Here is an 11901-nt window from a genome sequence, read left to right as displayed (position 1 = left end):
GGCTCCCACTTGATTCTCCATATTAATGGGAGAGTTAATTTTTTACCTGATAAAGGAAGTACATCTACTTGAAAAGGTGTTACTTGATAAATGGGAAATGTATTGGTACTTATGAAGAATGCGGGGACTTAAATGTATGATTGAAACCATCTAGGTGTTTTTTGTCATTTCTTCGTTGTCTTTTGCTTTTCTGTTTTTTGTTGAATCGTTTTAGACACTGGGAGTGTGTGAGAGGTAGACTTTTGTGTGACTTTTGTGTGGCGATGGAGCGAATGACACTGTAACTTCTGTACCCATCATTTCAACACAATATTTTTTCAGGTTTTAGGTTTCCCTCAATTTTTTCATATTATATGCATATCATCTTGCTAAAGGTCAGATATGGGCTTAAACGATGCCAAAAGGCATCAAAGGGGAAGGTTGCTTAGTTACATACAAACATCTGATCTGAAGGCCCATTGGAGAAAATGAATCTTGTGACCACACTGATTCAATGTGTGGCATGATGGGAAACGGAGTCTGACAGTGATCTGTTCACCTGCCAGTAATGACCTCACAAAGTCGCAGACCACATTTGAAAGCGAGACGCTATACATTTCCAAAGACTTTAAAGAAAGAAACGGTAACGGAAAAATGCCTCAAGACCAGTGGACATCGAAGTGTATTGAATTTAAAGCATATTTATGTTAAAAAAAAAACATGCAATTGTCAAAATTCAATGTTATAACTTTACGTAACCTGTATCTTTTAATGGTGTCTGTCATGTTATTGTGCGTTCACACTGTATCAATGTAAATCATTGTTGCTAAAGAACCAAGAGTGCAAACAAGGAGTGTTATTACGCCTACAGTGTCATGTCTGCTTATTTTAATCTCAGCAACGACTGTCTTGGCATTGGCATCACATATACCATTCACTCCATATCAATTAGTCATTGTGGTTTAGTTGTATGTCAGTAAAGGTGAAGAGTACAAATCAAGGGGAAATCAGGCCTCAGCCTTTAGCAGCTTGTATATCATTGGAGTTTATTCACAGTGTGCAGAGAAGGTGTGTGTGTGCATGCACATGTGTGTGAGAGCTGCATGTGTATGAGAGTGTGAGAAAGAGAGCTTTTGCACCTCATCTATTTTGCATAAATCTTAAAGGTCCAATGCAGCTGTTTTTAATCATCATATCGCATCATTTCTGAGTAACAATTAAGTACCTTACTGTGATTGTTCTCAATTAAAATGGTCAAAATGAAACAAAAATAGCTTGTTGGCAAAGAGCGATTTCTCAAGCAAGAATTTTGCCAGGACTGTCTGAAAACTAGCTGTTATTGGCAGAGAGGTTTGGTACTCTCTTATTAGTCTATTAACAAATTGCATTATCATAATTTTCTAAATTTCACAGTATTATTCCAACCTCATAGTGTGGCAATATATATAGAACACAGGGAAATCATGTTTTTGACTGCACTGGGCCTTTAACCAAGAGCTAAACTGGTTAAGTTGCATACCTGGAGCGTGGTCTGACCAGAAAATTGCAGAGATTCCACCTGCTAGGCTGAGAATCCAAAGCCACACCATCATAATAGATTATGGTTCTAGTGTCTGTTGGATACTGAAAACAGCTTCACACACAGCTACACTACATACAGAACATACCTTGAAACATGCATCATAGGTACAAAACAAATTAGGTTGTTTAAAGTTTAGACTGAACTAAATGTCCTAAGGTTAAGGAAACGTTGTTAAATCACATGCAGAAGTAACTGCATCTCACAAATGTCAATGGAAGTAATTCAAAACATGCATTATTCTATAACAAAATAAACATGTAATTATATCTTACGTGAGAACATTTCATTGCTCATTACAGCTGAAGAGAATGAAAACACTCAATGGCAACAAGCATATCTGTCTGCACTGGTGTCACAAGCAACAATCAGGTACTGTATAGGTGCCATAACACTGTAACCTTTGGCCGTCACATGTATGAACCCTGCTATTAGTTTAATTATAGTCACATATGTATCAACCCTGCTATTGGTTCAATTATAGTCACATGTGTATCAACCCTGCTATTGGTTCAATTATAGTCACATGTGAATCAACCCTGCAATTATGGTCAGTAGCTGTAGGTGGGTGATAAGCAGTCATACCATACATGTGGAATTAGGCTGCTATCATCATAGAGATTAAGATAAGCAAATTCATGTCAGATAAGCTCAATATCCGCTCTATTCCGCCATATCTCTGGTGTTATCATAAACACTGCATTTTGTGTGTGTGTGTGTGTGTGTGTGTGTGTGTGTGTGTGTGTGTGTGTGTGTGTGTGTGTGTGTGTGTGTGTGTGTGTGTGTGTGTGTGTGTGTGTGTATATACAGGTGTGCATTTCTGGCACTCCTACAGTATAATACAGTGCAGCCTTTTCATATATAGGCCTACTCTGCATAAGACTACTCCACATTGGATTTATTTGATTGGGGAGAAGGATCAAGTAAGGTGAGGAATATGAAGCCATAGTAATTCAATCAAGTCAATGTATGTTCAGCCAGACTGCTCAATGTATACTTATGCTTATCTAACAAATGGTTAAACATTGCACCAATGCAAGTTCCCCAACCCCCACAATGTCAAGTGATTCAAGCTCATACACATCATGAAACCGATGAACCAATTTGAGCCCTTTCAAACTACCCTCATTAAATATTCACAATGAGGCTCTGGGGGGGGGGGGGGGGGGGGGGGGGTTGCATCTTCAACATAGCAGTAACTGGAACAACATATTACTTAAATATGTAGGACTATGGACAATTATGGAAGATATAAAGACTGGATATAAGACAACATTTCATCAAATTAAATGCAGTAGATGTGAAAAAGTGAGTACTTGTCGAGCATGTTACCGTGCTACTGGCACTATCAATTCCATTAAAAATAGGAAATCTAAAGGAAAAGATTTAGGCTAAAAGACCGGCATAGGAGAAAGAAAGAAATGGCACTTGACAAAGTTATGAACTGAGTTAGAATGAATTCACCATTTCACCCGAGATACATTACAAATAGATTACATTACTGATACTTACTGTGAACATGAGGAGAGACCAATAACGTAGTCTGAACAAAAATATGAATGCAACATGCAACAATTTCAAAGATTTTACTGAGTTACAGTTCATATAAGGAAATCAGTCAATTGAAATACATTAATTAGGCCTTAATCTATTAATTTCACATGACTGGGCAGGGGCGCAGCCATGGATGGGCCCAGGAGGACATAGGCCCACACACTTGGAAGACATACCCACCCACCGGGGAGACAGGCCCAGCCAATACGAATGAGTTTTTCCCCACAAAAGGACTTTATTACAAATATATTCGTCAATTTCATCAGCTGTCTGGGTGGCTGGTCTCAGACAAGCCCACAGGTGAAGAAGCCGGATGTGGAGGTGAGGCCGGTTGAACGTACTGCCAAATTCTCTAAAACGATGTTGGAGGTGGCTTATGGTAGAGAAATAAACATTAAATTCTCTGGCAACAGCTCTGGTGGACATTCCTGCAGTCAGCATGCCAATCGGACATTTCCTCATAACTTGAGACATCTGTGGCATTGTGTTGTGACAAAACTGCACATTTTGTTGTGACAAAACTAACTTTTATTGTCCCCAGCACAAGGCACACCTTTGTAATGATCATGCTGTTTAATCAAATTATATGCCACACCTGTCAAGTAGATGGATTATTTTGGCAAAGGAGAAATGCTCACTAACAGGAATGTAAACAAATTTGTGCACAATATTTGAGAAAAATAAGCTTTTTGTGCGTATGGAACATTTCTAGCATCATTTATTATTTATTTCACTGAGTACTGCCCCTATATATAGGACTTTCCACCCCCACCTAGGATATGGATGCCTGATGAAGACCTAAGGGTTGAAACTTTGTTATAAATAAAATCACCTGGGAGCATAAGCAGCAATGTGCAGCGTTTTCCTTTCTGTTTTTCATTATTTATTTCAGCTTATGAAACATGGGACCAACAATTTACATGTTGTGTTTATATTTTTGTTCAGTGTTTATATAACCCTGGATTGCTCATGGTATGTATTGCCCAATGAGAGGCTTTAAAGTCACTGGCGGCCAAATTGGTACTCCCCAGCTGGGAGTACCAATTCTACAGTATTTCAATTTAATGTTTCAAGGACAAAATGTATTTAAGTATGTTTGTTGTTGTAGTGGGGACAGTAACATTAGTAATATCTTTAAAAATACTTTAACGTTCCAACGCAGCTATTTTTTATCTCAATATCAAATCATTTCTGGCTAACAACGCAGTATCTTACTAAGATTGTTTTCAATTAAATTGTTCAAAAATAGCTTATTCTTTTATTATTATTTTTGGTATTGTTATTATTTTCCCATAACGCTACCACCCTCCCCTAATTTGAGTAAACTAATGGACAACAACACTTAGGCTCCTACTTCCAGCTTAAACATACTATATACATTTGACAAGAATAGTATATTTTACATTAGTTATCTTTTGTTTGTTTTTAGTCCCATCCTTCAGCTACGCTCAACCCCTCCCATCTATCTGTGAAAACCATCCAGTTGTGATTTCTATTTTCCATATTTTTTTGTAAATTTTCTTTGCAGTATTGACAATGGAATGTCTGAGTGTTACGAGAGAGAGAAACTTTGCAGTACTTTAACATCAAAAGATTGAACATACCCCCAGGGGAACGCGCAATGCCGTCGGGGGTACGCCAAATAAAAATGTGATTCACATAAAAAAATTTAAAAAATGCAGTCGCCCTTTAATTTATAAGTCCAAAAATATATGTAGCAACTGCAGTTTGCCCCTTTCATGAATATGTTTTCATATATCTTTTTATTTAACATTATTATGTTTAGTTCACATAATCATTATGACAGGGGTACGTGCAATGCTTTTGGGGGTACGCTAAATAAAAATGTGATTCACAAAATAACAAAAACGTGTTTTGTTTTTTTTCTCCACATTTTCACAGTCTATTTCTATTTTCCAACGGGGCTATACATTTGGGTGAGTTTTTTTTCTCACCTGAGTAGCCTTGTTTCACTGCCAAAAATAAAATTAAACCATCTAGTGTTCAGCAAAATAACAACACAATGTCAAATACAGGTAACCTAGTCAAATAATTAACATCCAATCACATTAACCGTTACTCTCTCGCAGGAATTCCACTAACGGTCCGGATGTGCGTTACAAAATTGAGGCTATGATTAAGAAGTTGGAACTCTTCTCTGTCTGCATTAACAAGGACAACACACAGGTCTGTCCATCATTGTATGATTCTTTGTGTGCAAATGAATTCAAGCTTACGGACAATGTCAAATGTGATATAGCGAAGCACCTGAGTGAGTTGGGTGCGCAATTACACAGGTACTTTCCCGAAACGGATGACACAAACTGGATTCGTTATCCCTTTCCTGCCCTGCCTCCAGTCCACTTACTGATATCTGAACAAGAGAGACTCATCGAAATTGCAACAAGCAGTTCTGTGAAAATTGAATTGAATCAAAAGCCACTGGCAGATTTCTGGATTGGGCTGCGCTCAGAGTATCCTGCCTTGGCAAATCGTGCTGTTAAGACACTGATGCCCTTTGCAACCACGTACCTATGTGAGAGTGGATTCTCGGCCCTCACTAGCATGAAAACTAAATACAGGCACAGACTTTGTGTGGAAAATGATTTAAGACTGAGACTCTCTCCAATACAACCCAACATTGCAGAGTTATATGCATCCTTTCAAGCACACCCTTCTCATTAACCTGTGGTGAGTTATTCACAATTTTCGATGAACAATTAAGGTTTTATATGTAAGATGGTTAAATAAAGAGCAAAATTATTGATTATTATTTGTGCCCTGGTCCTATAAGAGCTCTTTGTCACTTCCCACGAACCAGGTTGTGACAAAAACTCACACTCATTCTTATGTTTAATAAATATATCGTATGTGTGTGGCAGGCTTACAATAATGGCAAAAAACAACATTTGAGAGTGCGCTGACCCTGGTGCTAGAGGGGGTACAGCTGGATGGTGAATGTTTGAAGGGGTAGGGGACTATAAAAAGTTTGGGAACCATTGCTCTATACCATGCTGCTGTACTTACAGCAAGCAGGACTTATAGCACTACATTAACATTTCATTTCATACTGAAAGAAATCTTGTACCCTAACCATTCACATCATGTTTTTGCAGAATTGCTAGACGACCCATCAATGGAGGAAGAAACCGTCTGTTCACAGCAGAGCAGGAACAACACATAGTGAATAAGGTTATTTCAAACAACAGCATACGTTTACGACTACTGCATCACCACATCATCACTGACAACACAACATTCAGTAACATAAATAGGGTGAGTTTATCCGCACTTGGCAGTCTCCTGAAACGCCATGAGATTCGTGTGAAGCAGCACTACAGAGTACCATATGAGCGAAATTCTGACAGAGTGAAACAACTGCGCTATTAATACAATAATGTTTTGTCTTGTCTGTTTCAGAGAGTTCTGGAACTAGATGCTGCTGCCGAGCGTCATGATTTTGTCTACGTTGACGAGGTCGGCTTTAACCTAGCCAAAACAAGACGCAGGGGAAGAAACCTCATTGGACACCGCGCCATCGTCAATGTCCCTGGAGAGCGTGGTGGTAACATCACAATGTGTGCAGCCATTAGTCAGAACGGTGTCCTTCATCATCATGCCACTCTTGGTCCTTACAATACTGCCCACATTATCACCTTCCTTGACACCCTGCATAATATCCTCATTCCCAATGACCAGAGCAATGAGCCAGAGCAGTCCAGGTTTGTTGTCATCTGGGACAATGTGAGTTTCCACCGGGCTGCTCTGGTCCGCAATTGGTTCATTGACCATCCGGAAGTTGATGCTCAACCTGCCACCATATTCTCCATTTCTAAACCCAATAGAAGAGATCTTTTCGGCGTGGCATTGGAAGGTGTACGATCGCCAACCCCACCAACGCATACCCCTTCTCCAGGCAATGGAGGAGGCCTGTGGTGACACAGACGAGGGGGCACGCCAGGGCTGGATACGCCCCTCCAGATGCTACTTCCCCTGATGTTAAGCCAGAGAGAACATCGCTTGTGATGTTGATGAGGTGCTGTGGGCAGACCCAAATAGGAGACAGGATGCACCCTAATTGTTTTTTTCTTTATCGTAACAAGCCTATTTGTTTATCATCTACTGTATGTGTTTGGTCTGTTACTGTTCATCCCGAAATCTGGATGAAAATACAATGTTTTGAGAAAGAAATACATTTAATTTTCCCCCCCTTGCATTTCTGTTCATAGTGTAAATATATACTGAATATGCATACATACTGTATATATTTGTGCACATACATGTATGTGTGAGTGCTATAACAAACTGCCGTGGACTCCACTGCGCACTGAACATGCAAAAGACACAAGATAGTAGTGTTACATTTGTCACATCCGTGTGTAGATGGCGTGTGTAAGAGCTAATTATTTGATGGTTTGTGTGTAGAGTTTTAACGCAAAAAAACACAATTTTGAGAAGAGTTTAAATAGTTTTGAATGAAGCGTTTGGTTTTGCAAGAATTGTGTGACGTTTTGCATGTCGTGTCTGTGTTCTGGGGTTTTGTGTGTAGAGTCCAGAGAAAAGGAACCATAGTTTCAGAAATCTTGTGTAAGCAATTGTCAAAAACTGTAATTGTGAATGTGTGACTCAGCAGTGGATTGTCCCTAGTGGTAGAATAGAGCTGACTCAGAGCAAGAACTATTGTCAAGGTTTATTCAGTCCTCTATCGCCATCTTCTGGACAAAAGACACTTACAACTCAGATTTAGGTGACAATCTACTTCATGGCCTAGAGCACTGCATACTTCACTGATATTTGAATCTCTGTTACAGCACTCCTATCATATTTTATGATCAATCTCTTCCTCTGATTCTGCATCGGTTGGATTTATGTGTGTTTATGTACATATTTTCAAACATAGCAAACGTACATTTAGACATAGTTGGAAATGTTATATATTTAGTCAGTTTACTTTTCTTGGATAGATCAAGTTGCTTGATATTCTGTGAATATATGCTTCTTTGCACTATGGAATCACCACTTGAAGACATACTGCTGCAGAAAGGCTGATATAGGTGACCAGCGTACCATCTTGCATGGCTTAGCCCTTGGTATGGGTAAACACAGTTCACATCATCAATCCCTCCTCCCCTCCATCTCTATCGGACTCCCTCTACCACCTCTAACCTCTCGACAACTCAATCAAGGGAGCAACAAGTAACTCACTCACTCAGCTTTTTGGGCACAAGTGTTCATGCCCAAACACACTAAATAAACATTATCCCCCATTCTTTCTAAATCTGCCCAAAGGCTTGCAAAACAGACCTAAAGTGCCCAGTTTAGACGCCAGGGGGACAAAGATGTGACCTGAAGGATCAGGGTAAAGCCTTTGAGTGGACAGCTAATACTGTGTTTAGCCACTCTCATCTGTGGACCTAGCAGAGTGAACAGACGATGGCCATCTTGGGCCAACTGCTTCCATCTACCATATGACTGGGAAATTAGGGGGTAAGAATAAGATACAGTAATATTTTTCTGGGAAGGTAAGATGTTGTTTTCTCTCTCTCTCTGTCGTTCTCGCTCTGTCGTTCTGGCTCTCTTGCTTTTTCTCTTACTCTCACCGTCTCGCTCTCCTCTTTCTCTCCTCTCCCTCTCCCACTCTCTTTGTAGCTTTCTCTATATTTCTCCCTCCCTCTCTCTCTCCTTCCCTCTCGCTCTGTCTCTCTCTCCCTCTCTCTCCCCATCTCTCTCTCTCCCTCTCTCTCCCCCTCCCTCTGTCTCTCTCCCGCTCCCTCCGTCTCTCTCTCTCTCTCCCTCTGTCTCTCCCTCTCTCTCTCTCTCCCTCCCTCTCTCTCTCTCTCTCCCTCTCTCTCTCTCTCCCTACCTCTCTCTCCCTCCCTCTCTCTCTCTCTCTCCCTCCCTCTCTCTCTGTCTCTCCCTTATCTCGCTCTCTCTCTCCCTCTCTGTCTCTCCCTCCCTCTCTCGTTCTGTCTCTCCCTTCCGCTCTCAGGTGGATTATCTCCTCATCCCTTGATCCCTCATTTTAAATTCCCAACAGCTGAAGCGAAAATGGGACTGGACACACACACTGAATGAAGTAGTAGCAGTAGTAGTATTAGTAGTAGTAATAGCAGTAGTAGTAGTAGCAGTGGTATCAGTAGTAGCAGCAGTAGCAACAGCAGTAGAAGCAGTATTTGTAGTAGTAGTAGTAGCAGCAGCAGTAGCAGCAGTAGTAGTGCTATCAGTAGTAGTAGTAGCAGTATTTGGAGTAGTAGTAGTATCAGTAATAGTAGCAGCATTAGTAGCAGCATTAGTAGTAGTAGTAGCATTAGTAGTAGTAGCAGTATTAGTAGTAGTAACACCATTAGTAGTAATAGTAGCAGCATTAGTAGCAGCATTAGTAGTAGTAGTAGCATTAGTAGTAGTAGCAGTATTATTAGTAGTAACACCATTAGTAGTAATAGTAGCAGCATTAGTAGTAGTAGCAGTTGGAGTAGTAGTAGCAGTAGTATCAGTAGTAGTAGTAGTAGTAGTAGTAGAAGCAGTAATAGTATTATCAGTAGCAGTAGCAGTAGTAATAGTATCAGTAGTAGTAGTAGAAGTAGCAGCATTAGTAGTAGTAGTAGTAGCAGTAGTAGTAGCAGTAGCAGTAGTAGCAGTAGTAGTAGTAGTAGCATTAGTAGTAGAAGTAGAAGCAGTAGTAATAGTATTAGTAGTCATAGTAGTAGTCATAGCAGTATCAGTAGTAGCAGCAGTAGCAACAGCAGTAGAAGCAGTATTTGTAGTAGTAGTAGTAGCAGCAGCAGTAGCAGCAGTAGTAGTGCTATCAGTAGTAGTAGTAGCAGTATTTGGAGTAGTAGTAGTATCAGTAATAGTAGCAGCATTAGTAGCAGCATTAGTAGTAGTAGTAGCATTAGTAGTAGTAGCAGTATTAGTAGTAGTAACACCATTAGTAGTAATAGTAGCAGCATTAGTAGCAGCATTAGTAGTAGTAGTAGCATTAGTAGTAGTAGCAGTATTATTAGTAGTAACACCATTAGTAGTAATAGTAGCAGCATTAGTAGTAGTAGCAGTTGGAGTAGTAGTAGCAGTAGTATCAGTAGTAGTAGTAGTAGTAGTAGTAGAAGCAGTAATAGTATTATCAGTAGCAGTAGCAGTAGTAATAGTATCAGTAGTAGTAGTAGAAGTAGCAGCATTAGTAGTAGTAGTAGTAGCAGTAGTAGTAGCAGTAGCAGTAGTAGCAGTAGTAGTAGTAGTAGCATTAGTAGTAGAAGTAGAAGCAGTAGTAATACTATTAGTAGTCATAGTAGTAGTCATAGCAGTATTAGTAGTAGTATTATTATTATTTAGTAGTCGTAGTACTAGCAGTAGTAGTAGTAGCAGTAGCAGTAGCAGCATCAGTGGTAGGAGTAGTAGTAGCAGCAGCAGCAGTAGTGGTAGTAGTATTAGTAGCAGTATCAGTAGTAGTAGTGGCAGCATCAGTGGTAGTAGTAGTAGCAGTGGTAGCAGTAGTAGTATTAGTAGCAGTAGTAGCAGTGTTAGTAGTAGTTGTAGTTGTAGCAGTATTAGTAGTAGTAGCAGCAGTAGCATTAGTAGTAGTAGTAGTAGAAGCAGTAGTAGTAGTCATATCAGTGTTTGTAGTAGTAGTATTTAGTAGTAGTATTTAGTAGTAGAAGTAGTAGTAGTAGCAGCAGCAGCAGCAGGAGTGGTAGTAGTATTAGTAGCAGTATCAGTAGTAGTAGTGGCAGCATCAGTGGTATTAGTAGCAGCAGTAGTAGTGGCAGCAGTAGTAGAAGTAGTAGCAGTATTAGTAATAGTAGCAGTAGTAGTAGTAGCAGTAGTGGTGGTCATATTAGTTGTCATAGCACTATTAGTAGTGTTAGTAGTAGTAGTAGTAGTAGCCCTTGGTAATGGTAAACACAGTTCACATCATCAATCCCTCTGCCCCTCCCTATCTATCGGACTCCCTCTACCCTCTTGTAGAGGGAGTAATAGAAGTAGTAGCATTAGTAGTAGTAGTAGAAGTAGTAGCAGCAGTGGTAGTAGTAATAGTAGTAGTAGTAGTAGCCGTAGTAGTAGTAGTACCAGTAGTAGTAGTCATATTAGTTGTCAGCAGTATTAGTAGTAGTAGCAGTAGTAGCAGTAGTAGCTGTAGTAGCTGTAGTACTAGTAGCGGTAGTAGCGGTAGTAGTAGTAGTAGTAGTAGTAGTAGCAGCAGCAGCAGCAGCAGCAGCAGCAGTAGTAGTAGTAGTAGCAGTAGCAGTAGTAGCAGTAGCAGTTGTAGCAGTAGCAGTAGCAGTAATTGTAGCGCAACACAGGTCATGTATTCATTAGATTAAGTATGTATCCTTCATGGTCAAACAACTAGCACCTCATCGTCAAACAAATACAATTTCTTTAAACACAAAAGTTTAGATGGTGAGTATATAAAAACATCCTTGAAAATGAGAGGTTAATATTGTGAGAGAAAACACCTTTTACTTACCATTGACTCTATTGCCCCTAATACAAAATAAATTGATACGGGTCCAATTTCATCTTTATTTCATGGCCGATCTGCCACTATTTAGAGTAGAGGGCTAAAAAGGCTACAATGCAGGGCAATATACAGATGTGTTCCCTTGCCAGGAAATCAATATCGATGTGGCCTCTAATAGTTTTTGAAGGAAAGTATTTGGTTTTCTCCTATCAGCTCGAAACAAAGAAGCGACGGTGGCCCTCCATTAACCATCCCCAGTGAGTCTTGAGAGAAAGGCGGGTGCATTGGGCACCAAAGTTGCCAGAGTGTTACAGATAGAATCATTTGGTCC

Source organism: Salmo salar, chromosome 05, assembly GCF_965601325.2.
Source record: "Salmo salar chromosome 05, fSalSal1, whole genome shotgun sequence".
Taxonomy (NCBI): Eukaryota; Metazoa; Chordata; class Actinopteri; order Salmoniformes; family Salmonidae; genus Salmo; species Salmo salar.
This window is presented reverse-complemented; position numbering follows the sequence as displayed.